Source organism: Ovis aries, chromosome 2 (assembly GCF_016772045.2).
Source record: "Ovis aries strain OAR_USU_Benz2616 breed Rambouillet chromosome 2, ARS-UI_Ramb_v3.0, whole genome shotgun sequence".
Classification (NCBI taxonomy): Eukaryota; Metazoa; Chordata; class Mammalia; order Artiodactyla; family Bovidae; genus Ovis; species Ovis aries.
The window spans coordinates 53,827,120-53,842,691 of record NC_056055.1 but is presented as its reverse complement, the minus strand read 5'-3'; the positions used below and the strand labels follow the sequence as shown (position 1 = coordinate 53,842,691).

Below are 15,572 nucleotides of genomic sequence, written 5' to 3'. Positions count from 1 at the left end.
TCACCTCAGACAAAAGACTCCGACTTGCCTGTCCCTTAACCACAAAATCCCTTAAGAGATGACTTTCCAAAACCACACAGAACATTTTACTCACCGTTCATTATTTAAGAAAGAGAATGCAGGGAGAGTTAAGAAATTTGCATTATATTGGAGATTATGCTTCTAAACCGTGGAGAGATTCAAGCATGCATACTTTCATTTGGCAAGATGTTAAATCATTCTAAGTACTAGTGTATTTTTTTTCAGTCAGTTCAGTTCAGTTGCTCAGTCATGTCCAACTCTTTGCGACCCCATGGACTGCAGCATGCCAGGCCTCCCTGTCCATCACCAACTCCAAGAGTATACTCAAACTCATATCCGTTGAGTCAGTGATGCCATCCAACCATCTCATCCTTTGTTGTCCCCTTCTCCTCCTGCCCTCAATCTTTCCCAGCATCAGGGTCTTTTCCAATGAGTCAGCTCTTCACATCAGGTGGCCAAAGTATTGGAGTTTTAGCATCAACATCAGTCCTTCCAATGAATGTTCAGGACTGATTTCCCTTAGGATGGACTGGTTGGATCTCCTTGCAGTCCAAGGGACTCTCAAGAGTCTTCTCCAACACCACAGTTCAAAAGCATCAATTCTGCACTCAGCTTTCTTTATAGTCAAACTCTCATATCCATACATGACCATGGGAAAAACTACAACCTTGACTAGATGGAGCTTTGTTGGCAAAATAATGTCTCTACTCTTTTTTTCAACATTATTATAATTTTAATGAAAAAGTTAAACCAGGGATCTCTAAATTTTGGGATCCTAGTATTAATCAACTACAAATAAGTATAAGCCCCTATCACCAACGGCTGAGATGTTTCTTTCTAATGAATTGACCATTACATTTCTAAGATCTGAAATGGCCAACAGACCATAGAAAGAGACTTCTTTAGGCTCCTGTTCGAAACCAACAGCTTCAGCAAACAGCTGGCCTTGATTCAGGGCCAATGTCTCTGCTTTTTAATATGCTGTCTAGGTTGGTCATAACTTTTCTCCCAAGGAGCAAGCGTCTTTTAATTTCATGGCTGCAGTCACCATCTGCAGTGATTTTGGAGCCCCCAGAAAATAAAGTCTGCCACTCTTTCCACTGTTTCTCCATCTATTTCCCATGAAGTGATGGGACCAGATGCCATGATCTTTGTTTTCTGAATGCTGAGCTTTAAGCCAACTTTTTCACTCTCCACTTTCACTTTCATCAAGAGGCTCTTTAGTTCTTCTTCACTTTCTGCCATAAGGGTGGTGTCATCTGCATATCTGAGGTTATTGATATTTCTCCCGGCAATCTTGATTCCAGCTTGTGCTTCTTCCAGCCCAGCATTTCTCATGGTGTACTCTGCATATAAGTTAAATAAGCAGGGTGACAATATACAGCCTTGACGGACTCCTTTTCCTATTTGGAACCAGTCTGTTGTTCCATGTCCAGTTCTAACTGTTGCTTCCTGACCTATATATAGGTTTCTCAAGAGGCAGGTCAGGTGGTCTGGTATTCCCATCTCTTTCAGAATTTTCCACGGTTTATTGTAATCTACACAGTCAAAGGCTTTGGCATTAATGAGATATAATTCACATACCATAATATTCACCATTTCAAATACACAATTTAGTGGGTTTTAGTATATTCACAAAGTTGTACAATATTACCACGGTACAATTATAGAACATTTTCATCATCCTCCAAAGAAACTATACCCCTTAGTAGTCACTCTGTTTCTCCTTCACCAGCCCCTGGCAGTCACTTGCTGGTGTGTGCTTTTTAGTGAAATGTGACAATTTTCCTGCACATTATATTTTCAGTAGTGTGTTGCTTTATCTGTTCTCATCAGAACTTTTAACACAGAATTCAAACCATGAACTTTATAAGTATTCTGAGATTTAAAAATACCCTCTTCTATACACAAACTTTTTCTCTTGCAAAAATATTTTCATTCTTTATACATGGAAAATAGATTTTTCTGTCTCCACTGGAGTTTAAAACATTACTATTTTTCCTCTCAATTAAATTTTGTTCTTGTATAAAAAGTGAGACGAATCAATGCTCCAATATTTAAAAATCATGAAGGACAAGAGTCCTTATTAACTGTGGCCGTCATGTTCTCCTTCCCACTGCTATGAGCTGAGAGGGTCCAGGTCTGAGAGGCCATGCTGCCTGCTTACAGAGGAGGAAAACGGATCTATGTGGGCTGGTGATCACAAGACTAGTTAACAGTGCAGCTAGGATGGTAACCCCCATTTCCTAGTTTTCCAGTATTGAATGCTGGAAGTAAATGTTATAGGTTATCTACAAAGTCAGCAGTCTTCTATAGCTTTGATCTGAGCATATGATTTTTTAACCACTTTAAAAACATTTGCATGCCATCTGGTAAGATTTTGTAATGACAAGACAGGTATATTTAACCAGAGGGTCCAAATCATTCATTGAAACACAGAAAAAAAAAAAGCCAAGGTTCTGGAGGGACCCCAGAGCACTGCTCAGATTCCACACATGGTAACTCTGCACACGACAGTGTCCACGGGATGCACCCCTCTACATAAGAAGCACACAAGACACATGCATTCAGTTCTCTGAGAACAAAGGCTTCACAGGCCAAGGATGTTTGGGATTTTACCACTGCAACAATTCTTATCTGGGTTGATTTTTTGGAACTGGTCCCACTTAGATTGGTAATTGTCATCCTCATTTTCATCATTTTTTTTTTCTTCCCTGGAGAGATAAAAAGACAGAGAGAGAAAGATTACTGAGGTATAAAACTGAACCATAAACAGAGAAATAAAATAGCACTGCTGAGCACTTACTATGTGCTACCCAGACAGCATTCTAAATCCTCTGTAGGTCCTGACTTATTCCTTGTAACAACTATGCGATTTTGTTGTGACCCACATTATATGTGAGGAAATGAAAGGAAAAAAGTGAAGAAATTTCCCTTGGGTCACAAAGCTGGAGAAGTGGCAGGGCTGGGATTCCAACCATGCAGGTGGGCTCCACTGCCTTCATTCTGAGCACCAGACTACACACTCATGCATGCATGCACACACACACACACCCAAATGCATACATACACGTGTACACACTCACATGCACACACAGGCTACTCCTGCCCTCTCTTGTGGTTTCACATGATTTATATATAGTCTGCCACACACAGCTCACTCCTTAGAACTCTGGAACATGGCTCCCATTCCAACCTAATGCTTATGATAAAACTCATTGCTTTATTACCATTTATGATCATGGAGATAACAGATGGTTAAAATCCAGGGGGATAAGTCTTCCTCTTGCCTCTTCCTAAATTTCTTGCAGAATTAACTGCTAGAGGCAATATTGCACCAAAAATATCCACAATCTTAAGAAAAAGAAGTCTCTTACCCCTGGGGATGCGTGGGAAATATACACTCACAAACTGTCTCTGGGTGAGGAGAATGTGACAGCTCGTCCCCAAGAGTTCCACCTCCCTGCAGTGTCTGGCACTTCCCGCGAAGTGGTGAAGCTTGTGCTGCTCCCCCATGGCCAGTACCTACCTGCTCTGTGACTGCTCAGACCAGTAGAAAAGCGAGGAAAGGCTGTGCTGACACTTTCAAGCCAGGCATTAGTAAGGTCTAGAGACCTCCCTGGTAACCCAGTGGCCAAGACTCTGTGCTCCCAACGCAGGGGGCCTAGGTTTGATCCCTGGTTAGGGAACTAGATCCTGCATACCACAACTAAGACCTGGCATAACCAAATAAATAAATAAATGCTTTTTAAAAAGAGGTCTGGCTATTCTGAGCTGCAGTAAAAGCAGCCCAGGGATCTTCACTGGAAAGAAGACAGCAGAGATGTCCCAAGGGCTGAGATGCACAGGGAGGAGCATCCAGGCAGCAGACAGCGAACTGCGTCTAAGTCCATGTTCATCTGACTGCAAACACATGAGGGAGAGGAACTGTGGACACTCCAGTGAGATCCAGTCAACTCCAATAATTATAAAAACTAAAAAGTGGTGTTCTAGGCAACTACAGTTTGGGTGGTTTGTTACAGAGCAGTAGATGCTGATTCCCAGAACGGTGACACTGTTGAAGAGGAATAGACTGTAATCCACAAACGTCATTAAAACGCTTCAGCAGCCACATCCAAAATGTAAACAGAAATAGGTCAGATTAATTTTATTAATATATTTTAACTCAGTATTGCAAAGATATGATAATATCTTCAGCATGTTACCAATAAAAATATCAATGAGGCATTTTACAATGTTTATACCATCTTCAAAAGCCAGTATTTATTTAATACATTCAGCACATCTCAGCTTGGATGAGCCACACTTCAGGCAGCCAATGGCTGCTAAATGGTCAGCATAGCCCAGGAAGGAGCTGATATGTGCTAATTTCACTGCCCTGTGAGTAGGGGAAAAAGGAAAAACTAGTTCTTGCTCTTTTGAGTTCATAAACACAATGCTACAGATTTTCACATATTCCTTATTTAATACATGCAATGCACATCCACAAAATCCTGATGGGTAACAGACGAGCATCAGTCTACTTACTTCACAGATGAGGAAACAAAGACTCAGGAAAAGAAGGGAGTTGAACCTTCTTCACAGTTCAACCCATAAACCATATCAGACTCAGTTCAGAATTTTAACCTCCAGAACTGCATGATAATACATTTTTATTGTTTAAACCACTAGGCCAATGGGGATTTGTTACAGTGACAACAGAAAATTCATTCAACTTTCAAATGCAAAATAGCAACCATTTGGTCATTCAGCAAATGTCTGATTTATGCCAAGCTCTGGGACCCTCAACCAGTGAGCTTTGAGAGAGAGAGAGAGACAGCTGTCTTCTAAATAAATCATTAGCAGGTGCCTAAAAGAAAGTTGCTAACATACAAGCACAGCGTTTGCAGGAACACAAAATGTGCACTACAGCCATACTGGGGTAAGGGGAAGGCAGGCTTTGTGGAGATGGAGTTTCATGGAGACTTCGACAGTGGGGCAACCTCTTGGATAGGAATTCACCTCCATTTAATGAGGGAGATCCTAGGTGTAGGAAACAGCATGCATGAGGCAAAGAGGCATAAAAGAAAGTGGCTATGACAGGAAGAAAAGTTTGCTGTGTCTATAGATTATCAGTTATTTGGGAAGCAAGATAAGAGGTGCAAACAAAGGTAGGTGATGCTGGGCTCTGAGGGACTATTTGCCACTTGCTAGGGAACTTGCACTCTCTGGTGTAGGTAGAACACCAATGTCGGGGTGCAAGAAAAAAAGTATGAACTGGATTTTCACTTATAAAGATTACCCTGATTACAGGGTAAAGAATGAACTGATGTTGGAGAAACTCTGAGGCAGAAACTTAGGTGCCTCCTGAACTAACTGGGGTAGGAAATTCTCAGGCCTAAAGAAGAACAGAGAGAGAAGAGAAAACATGGACAGATTCAAGAAAGATTACAGAGAGGTCACTAAGTCAATAGGGACCCAGAACCCACTAAAGGTAGGTGATGGAGAAAGCCAGGAAGGAGTCAAGACTGATTCTGGGTGACTATCTTTTAGTGATAATGTTGGTAGTTTCTGAGAAAGGGAATGTAGAATGAGGAATAATTTTAGAGAAAAATTAACACATTAGATTTTAGATATGTTGGGGGCAGTCATGCCTATGGAATTTCCATCTGTTGGTGGGTGGGAATGTGATCATGGAATTTTTTTAAAAGATGGAGATTAAAATACAGAAAAATACAGAAATTGGAAGTCATCAGCTAGACAAAGTTCTAGAAACCATGAGGGTAGAAAACAGTCAGAGAGAGCGAGAGTAAAGAGGAAGAGAGAACAGAATCTTCAGATTACAACATTAAAGACAAGCCAGAGGTTCAGAGTGGCAAAAAGTTCCAATTTTGCCAGTTAGTATTAGGTTGGTGCAAAAGAAATTGTGGTTTTTCATTGTTGAACTTTGCTGTTTTGATATTGGAATACATTCTTAAATAAACGCAGCTCTGTTATACATCATTTTAATGTGCATTTCTCGCTTTATGTTTTTTACTAATGACTTATTACTCACTGTTTATTTTATATTTATTTTAGACTATAGAAATTATGTTAGACAAAAAGCAAATTCAAGGCATTTTCTTATTCGAGTTCAAAATGTGTCATAAAGCAGTGGAGACAACTTGCAACATTAACAATGCATTTTCCAGGAACTGCTAACTAGCATACAATGCAGTGGTGGTTCAAGAAGTTTTGCAAAGGAGTGGAGAGCCTTGAAGATGAGGAGCCCAGTGGCTGGCCATCGGAAGCTGACAACAAATTGAGAAGATCATCTAAGCTCATCCGCTTACAATTGCACAAGAAGTCGCCAAAGAACTCAGTGTCAACCATTCTACAGTTGTTTGCCACCTGAAGCAAATTGGAAACGTGAAAAAGCTTGATAATTGGGTGCCTCATAAGCTGGCCGAAAATCAAAAAAAAAAATCGTTTTGAAGTGTCATCTTCTCCTATTCTATGCAACAACAACAAAACCATTTCTCAATCGGATTGTGACATGAAACAAAAAGTGGATTTTATAATGACAATTGGTGACAACCAGCTCAGTGGTTGGACCAAGAAGAAACTCCAAAGCACTTCCCAAAGCCAAATTTGCACCCAAAAAAGGTCAAGGTCACTGTTTGGTACTCTGCTGCCTGTCTGATCGACAACAGCTTTCTGAATCCTGGTGAAACCACTACATCTGGGAAATACGCTGAGTAAATTGATAAGATGCACTGAAAACTGCAATGCCTGCACCCAGCATTGGTCAACAGAATGGGCCCAATTCTTCCCCACGACAACGTTCAACCACATGTCACACAACCAACACTTCAAAAATTGAACGAATTGGGCTACGGAGTTTTATCTCATTCACTATATTCACCTGACCTCTCACTAACCAACCGCCACTTCTTCAAGCATCTCAACAACTTTTTGCAGGAAAAACACTTCCACAACCAGCAGGAAGCAGAAAATGCCTTCCAAGAGTTCAGTGAATCCTGAAGCAGGGATCTTTACCCTACAGGAATGTGTGTGTGTTCATTCACTCAGCTGTGTCCTGACTCTTAGCGACCCCATGGACTGCCCACCAGACTTCTCTGTCCATGGGATTTTCCAGGCAAGAATACTGGAGTATTCTTCCTCCTCCAGGGGATCTTCCCGACCCAGGGATCGAACCTGCATCTCTTGTGCCCCTTCTTTGTCAGGTGGATTCTTTACCATTGCACCACCTGGGAAACCCAAACTACAGGAATAAATAAACATTTCTCATCGGCAAAAAATGTGTTGATTGTAATGGTTCTTATTTTGATTAATAAAGATGTCTTTGAACCTAGTTATAATGATTTAAACTTCACGGTCCAAAAGTAACCACGGTTACTTTTGTACAAACCTAAGGCAATGGCACCCCACTCCAGTACTCTGGCCTGGAGAATCCCAGGGATGGGGAGCCTGGTGGGCTTCCATCTATGGGGTCGCACAGAGTTGGACACAACTGAAGTGACTTAGCAGCAGCAACAGCCGTGTCAGTTTGAGCAAGCTGATTAAGCAGTCCAATTTCCCATTTTCTTATGTACAGTGGGTATAATAATCACAGCATCCTCACAAGACATCCTCACATCTCTCCCTTAGGCCTCTATCAGCTATATATCGTATGACTGCCTGGTCATATAGTTTCTTTTTTCTCTAATGTTAAATTACATGGCCTATCTTATATACCCCGATGTACAGGGCTTTCATACCACCTACTCATAATAATGGAGACATTACTGAACCTGAATGCAAACGTTAAGAGAGAAAAGTACCCATATTGTTCACCTGGCCTTCAGTTTCTTTAATCCACCAAAAATACGGACACATTCCACTTTAAGGAAATCAGGAAGACACAATTCTAAACATCTAAAGCAGGTTTAAGGCTGAGAAAATTAAATTACCTCACCAAAAAATACCATATGCTTAACAATTGCATTTTAAAAGACTCACTCTTATGGACAGATTTATACCCAGTAGGGTCAGCAATCGGGAAAGGCAATGGCACCCCACCCCAGTACTCTTGCCTGGAAAATCCAATGGACGGAGGAGCCTGGTGGGCTGCAGTCCATGGGGTCGCTAAGAGTCGGACACAACTGAGCGACTTCACTTTCACTTTTCACTCTCATGCATTGGAGAAGGAAATGGCAACCCACTCCAGTATTCTTGCCTGGAGAATCCCAGGGTTGGGGGAGCCCAGTGGGCTGCCGTCTGTGGGGTCCCACAGAGTCGGACATGACTGAGGCGACTTAGCAGCAGCAGCAGCAGCAGCAGGGTCAACAATGGAGCTCCACTGATACCTCGCCCAGATTTTTTTTTCTTTTTTCCAAATTTCAGGTCATTGATCAATTTAATGCCTGTTGAACTTGAATTTACTGCAAAATGTTGAATGTTTGTGGCTCCAGTGACAGCAAATGTACTTACAGTGGTTAGGATGAATGTCCTATTAGCCATACAGGAAACTGCATTTCAGGGAGAAACTTTTCCTGGGATTGAGAGGTTTTCCAGGAAAAAGCAGTGTTCAGGTTGTTAAGCAAACATGTATGGCTTTCCTTCCAAAATGAATTCTGTTTCAGACAGTGTAAATCTTCAGCTCTTTTAGTTCAAGTTTTTTATGACATGCTGCTGCTGCTGCTGCTGCTAAGTCGCTTCAGTCCTGTCCGACTCTGTGCGACCCCAGAGACAGCAGCCCACCAGGCTCCCCCATCCCTGGGATTCTCCAGGCAAGAACACTGGAGTGGGTTGCCATTTCCTTCTCCTGTGACATGGTAGGAATTATCTTATGAGATCTTATGAGATCTAAATCAAGAATTTAACATGTTTTCCATTATACATAAAGTTCTAAAGGCTGTAAAACTTTTAAATGGTAAAGTTATCTGTGGAAACTATATTGTTTTCATTTAAGATTTGGGTACTTTGCAAGTAAATCTGATGCCACAATAAGAAAGCAAATTAAAGTCTTTACATGACTATTTACTTTTAATTTTCATATTTAACACATTGTTAACATAACTTAGAGCCTCAAGTTAGGCCATAATACCATAACAACAATTTTTAAAACTCCTTGATAAATGGTTCACAGGAAGTGCTTATGTTACCAAAACACTTCTGCATAAGGTGTTTTAGGTAAAGAAATGTAAGCCTGGGTGGAAGCTACACTGTAAACAGCGTGGCTGCTGAGCTAACCCAGTTCACCCATAGGAGCAGGTGGGGGAAGGTCATAGATAGCCTCCAGCTCTCCTATCTTTATGATATAATAAAGAGGATTGATCCTGTACTCTGGGTGTGACCATGGCAATCTGGAGTCATTTACCTGTAATATGATTCCACAAGACAACTCAGCGTTAAATAGTGATTATGTTATTCAGTAGAGTCCAGGCTGTTAAACATACAGAAGCATACACCGTCAGAACTAGAAAGGGCCTTAGGCACCATCTTCTTCAGCCCCTTCCCTCACTGTACAGATTCAGTTCAGTTCAGTTCAGTTCAGTCGCTCAGTCGTGTCCGACTCTGCGATCCCATGAATCGCAGCACGCCAGGCCTCCCTGTCCATCGCTAACTCCCAGAGTTCACTCAAACTCACATCCATCGAGTTGGTGATGCCATCCAGCCATCTCATCCTCTGTCATCCCCTTTTCCTCCTACCCTCAATCCCTCCAAGCATCAGAGTCTTTTCCAGTGAGTTAACTCTTCACATGAGATGGCCAAAGTTTAGAGATACCTAAAAAAGACTAAGAGACTTAGTCAAAATTGCACAGGTGTTCAGGGTAGACTTAAGACTGGACTTTGAACCTCCTGACACCACACTCCTCCAATGTGCTGGGCAGAAGCCAAGAGCCACACAGAGGGCCTGACCTGCAGCATCTTTTCCTGCTCAGTAGGGCCAGCAATTCAGCAATCCCTATTTGAGGCCACAGTAGCACTGAGCCCCTTATTCTACTAAAGTTAAGAGTCTTATGAAACCAGAATCTCAGAAATAATCAGGGGAAGAACTACATGCCTAAAGTTACGTTTTTGCTTTGTCAGCAACTAAAGATCATTATGTACGGATGTGAGAGTTGGACTGTAAATAAGGCTGAGTGACGAAGAATCAATGCTTTCAAATTGTGGTGCTGGATAAGATTCTTGAGAGTCCCTTGGACTGCAAGGAGATCAAACCAGTCAATCCTACAGGAAATCAACCCTGGATATTTGATGCAAGGACTGATTCTCAAGTTCCAATACTTTGGCCGCCTGATAGGAAGAGCTGCCTCACTGGAAAAGACCCTGATGCTGGGAAAGATTGAGGGCAGGAGAAGGGGCTGGAAGAGGATGAGATGGTTAGACAGTACCACTGACTCAATGGACATGAATTTGAGCAAACTCTGGGAGATAGTGAAGGACAGAGGAGCCTAGAGTGCTGCAGTCCATGAGGTCACAAAGAGTCAGACACAACTTAGCAACTGAACAAAAACAAAAAGATCATTAGTCTAGATTTTGTTAATGCACATTGTTTTAATATTTAATTCTTTTAGACCAGCAAAGACTCATCTTTTCATTTGTGACAGAAAACTGTACAGAAGAAATAAATTCAACGTAAAACATTGTTATTTCTTAAGAATACTGCAAGGATTAAAGTACAGTTAAATCCAAATTCCTCAATGATGCAATTTTCATCCTAATCCATATCTTAAAATGTTATTTATTATTAACACCATTGCCTTAGCTTAATAATTACCTGAGTAATAATTTAAACAAAGTGCTTCCAACTGGCATGATATACAATTTGCTTTATTCAGTTTTTCCCCCCTTTACCTTGGAAAATGTCATAATAGACAGTTATATTCATAATAGTCTCTTGTGTTTAAAATCCAGCTCCTGGAATTGATTCATACACATCAACTATTCGCTTTGTGATGACATTTGCAGAAATGTCAACAATTTCTCAGATGCACCTGCTTTGTTTGGCAGCAAAGGTATTATATTTTGCCAAAGTTCACAGTGAACAAGCAGCACTACCAGTTTTTATAAAAACTACATTTAATTGTTTCTCCAACTACTACTGAAAGGCTAGACAGTGTTTTCTGATGCAGACTCATGTTAGGGTCAAGAATCTTGGCACATGCAACAGCTAAGTGAAAATTCTATCTTGCATCCAGTCTTCCAAATATAAGGCAAAACTCTACCAAACTTCCACTATATTCAAACCATCTTTTAGGCTGTTTTACAAAATAATGCCCCACAGATCTATAAATACACACACACACACACACACACACACCCCCATTAAGTGAAGGCTTTGATTAGGTTTCCTGGAATGTTAGCTTTTGAAACTAATAAAAGAAAATAAAAATATTCCCCTGTTGAGTTTGGTAAAACAAATAGTTAAGAAACTGGATTCATTTTTTTACTTAAAAACAAAAAAAAAAAGGTTTGAGCCTAGTTATTCCAGGAAAAACTCCTAACTAGATTTTTATTTGTATCCAAAAAAAAACAAAACAAAACCCTATAGTACAAAATTTTGTGATTTATGCTTCTTACTTCCAAGAGTCACCCAGGCTGCCAAGTGTTCTCTACCAATAATTTTAGAGAGAAAAATGATAGCTTAAGGTAAGCACTCAGTAATTAAATGTCCTTCAAAAGTACATCTTCTCTTGGCCAGAAGCTAACACACTTCCCCCTTCACCCTATCATCCCTATCATCGTTTCCTACCAAGATTCAGCAGCCTATGTCACTGCTGTCTGGTCCACCATATTTCAACCTCCCCCAGGGGTTATGCGCATGATCATCCATCGTACTGCTCTCCTGCTTCAAACCCTTTAATGCTTCCCCCATCCTGCTCATGTTGAAATGCTTACCCAGCTGATAAGACCTCACTTGTATGTGGCCCCAGCCAACCTTCCAGTTTTATCTGCCACCTCTCCTCCTCACTCACAAGGCTCAAGTTACCCTGGCTGTCCCCCTATCTCCCCAATGCTCCAAATTCGCTGCCACCTCAGGACCTTTGTACCTGCTGTCTCCACGATCTAGGTTATTCCCTGCCCCCATTAACCCCCTTTACCAGGCTTCTACCTACCTTCTAGATGTTTAGGTAATCCTCTCTTGAAGTTCAGTGTTTTCTAACTCTGAAAAGTTGATATTAGGTTCTCCTATTATTAAACCTCTTGACTTACGTATTTTCCCAGCACGACTCTAACTGACAAAGTTATTTATGTGTGTTTTTGTTGAATAAGCTGGAGACAATTTCCCTTAGAAAAGGAGAACTGGATGTGCTGTGGGGCTGGGTGTGGCTACACAGTCCAGTGTGGGAGACGGGGAGAGTGTGGTAGATGTCCTGGAGCAGGGAAAGAGGGAAGAACCAGGTAACAGGGAGAGACTACTATGAAACCTCTACCCATGAGCCCCCAAATCCATAGAGAACCTTAAATGAATGTATTTCTAGTCGAATGGCTAGTGCTGCTGCTAAGTTTCATAATCAACATATTATGGGGTAAAATAGAGACTCCCTTTGAAGATACAAGAGGATGGAGGTCAAGAGATGCATAATCAACAACCAAATCTGAAAAATTGTGGTTAGGGAATAAAACTGGCATGTAGCCAGGAATTACAAGATCTCTAGGGGGGACATGTGCATTATGTGAGTTTAACATCTATCTGCCCCTGAGAGCAAACCATGTGAGGGCAAGGACAGTCTGCTTTATTCTTTACCCTCTGCTCAGCTCACACTGAAGTGCTTTTCATGTGGTGGATACAATTAAATATATGCTGAATGAATCTGTTCTGTATTTCATTGCCTAGTTTTTTATTTTTATTATGTCAGGTTCACAGTTCTAAAGCTTAAAACAAGGAATAATTCTAACTTAAAATAGTAAACTCAGAACTTCCTTTTAAAGTTCATGTGTATATACTACAAAGCAGTCTTTTCATGGTGGCAAGGACAGACATCAATGATCACATCAGGTCAGACTGCTATATTATGAACTTCTTATTTGACCCATCTGGTTCCTTGTTCAGGTTGTTGTTCAGTTGCTCAGTCATGTCCAACTCTTTGTGACCCCATGGACTGCGGCACACGAGGCTTCCCTGTCCTTCACCATCTCCCAGAGTTTGCTCAAACTCATGTCCACTGAGTCAGCAATGCCATCCAACCATCTCATCTTCTGTTGTCCCCTTCTCCTCCTGCCTTCAGTCTTTCCCAGCATCGGGGTCTTTTCCAATGAGTTGGCTCTTCAATTAGGTGGCCAAAGTATTGGAGCTTCAGCTTCAGCATCAGTCTTTCCAATCAATATTCAGGGTTGATTTCTTTTAGGATTGACTGGTTTGATCTTGCTGTCCAAGGGACTCTCAAGAGTCTTCTCCAGCACCATAATTTGAAAGCCTCAATTCTTCAGCACTCAGTCTTCTTTATGGTCCAGCTCTCACATCTGTACATGACTACTATGGTTTATAGCTTTGACTATACATACCTTCGGAGAAGGCAATGGCACCCCACTCCAATACTCTTGCCTGGAAAATCCCGTGGATGGAGGAACCTGGTAGGCTGCAGTCCATGAGGTCACTGAGTCGGACACAAATGAGCGACTTCACTTTCACTTTTCACTCTCATGCACTGGAGAAGGAGATGGCAACCCACTCCAGTGTTCTTGCCTGGAGAATCCCAGGGACGGGGGAGCCTGGTGGGAGGCCGTCTATGGGGTTGCACAGAGTCGAACATGACTGAAGCGACTTAGCAGCAGCAGCAGCAGCATACATACCTTGTTCAGGTAGGACAAGTCATAAGAGACCCACATAGCATTCTGACACAGTGCCAAAATAATAACAAGAGAATAAACACTGCTCACAGTAATAATGGGGACAGAAATGGTATTCAACTTCAATACAAACACATAGCCAAAAATAATACTATTCCAACTGAGTACGAATCCTGGAGAAGAGAACAATTTTTCCAACTCTCTTCACCTCTTCACCAAGGTGACACACTGCACCATCTACCTCCCCCTGGCACAGAGATCTTCCAGAATCAAACCCATCTTTTCCAAATAGAATATCCATTATTTTTCCTTTACCTGGATTCCAGGACAAGAAAAGAATTTCAGAAACAGGAAGAGTAAGGAGGAAGATGGAATAATTTTGCCTCCTCTTTGTCATTGATACTCAGCAGGGGGAAAAGCTCATGTGATGGTTTTATCTCTACAAGGGATTTAATTTTTGGTGCAATTACTTACCTTCACGGGGCAGAAGGGGGCCACTGGGAGTACTGCCTGTATAAGGACAAAAGACCCAACAAAAAGAGTGGAGGTTTGTCAGACAACCTCTTCAGCAAAGTTAGACAACAGTGAAAGACCCCTTCCAGTTTGGACCCACTCTCTCTCTTATCACAGCCAGTTTTCCTCCAAGGTATCCTGGGACACATTTTTGTCCCTTTGCTTCAGCAGCATCATGAAGATCAGCCTTGTTTCATGTCAACACAGAGGAATGCTCTCACGGGCTACCTCTTACCTCAAAGAGAAGAAAAAGACTGTGCACATGTCCAACATTTCGTAAGTTACCAGGATGATGATGACAACAGCTACCATTTCCAAAAGCCCCTTATGTGCCGCATGATTTATAGACAATATCTTCAAACCTCAAACTATCTATAAAAGGAGCCCAACTTTTTCCCCCTGCCAGGTGAGGAGTTAAATAAGACCTTGTAAGGCCAGGACCAGGGTCTAAACTGACTCTATCACCCCTGCCACTACACAAACAATACAAACTCAAGAGGCATGACCACAAAATTTTATTTGGCTGTGGCACCCACATAATTTTGAACAATTTTCACTCCAGACAGTGGTGATTATGAGTCAACTTCATTATTCCAGATACAAAACACACAAGAATTCCCTTAGCTATGATGGGGCAAAATTGGAGTTTGAAAGTTCCACACTTGCTCTTATCTGGTTTATAACAAAAGCAAAATACAGAGGCCCTAAAGGTCAACTTTCTCCTTGTGAGGAGTCAATGAGCAATCATTCAAAGCTACAGATTCTCAGGATAATACTCCCAAATCAGCACAGCACTCCATGCCTCAGTCCTGGCATGCACAGAGGAGCTGGAAACACAGTGGAAGATGTGAGAGGCAGAGTTAAGCTGGAGACCCCGCCCCTCCCACCACCTCACTGCTCACTGGCTGTGTGAAATCAGGCAGGTGTCTTCCTGTTTTTGCCTCCATTTCCCTACATGTAAATCTAAGGAGTCAGTAAGGGCACATTCCCCGCTCAGCAAGCGGGATGAGAACAGAGGACAACTTGACTAGAAAAATAGGTTTCTGGTGTCTGAACAAGAGAGGCAGCAGTCCTGACTGAAATGTGGGGAATGACTCTTTGTGGTGCCGAAAGGCATCCAAGTGCTCATCTACTCCGGTGCCACACCTGAGACAGCATCAAAAAATAAGCCTCAAAAGCAATGAAACTATATTCGACTTCCTTTCTCTTCAGACCACTTTCCTTCAATGGTAGGCACCAGAGCAAAGTAAAAGCAAAGGGGAGAAGGAAATGAATGGCCT

General features: G+C 41.7%; 1 non-coding gene across 1 annotated transcript; it reads right to left on the bottom strand.

The window, feature by feature from the left end:
* Positions 1–846: 846 nt before the first annotated feature.
* On the bottom strand, positions 847–982 carry LOC114113399 (small nucleolar RNA SNORA2/SNORA34 family). The gene has a single exon (XR_003588435.1). It is a non-coding gene; the product is annotated as a small nucleolar RNA SNORA2/SNORA34 family (small nucleolar RNA).
* Positions 983–15,572: the final 14,590 nt, after the last annotated feature.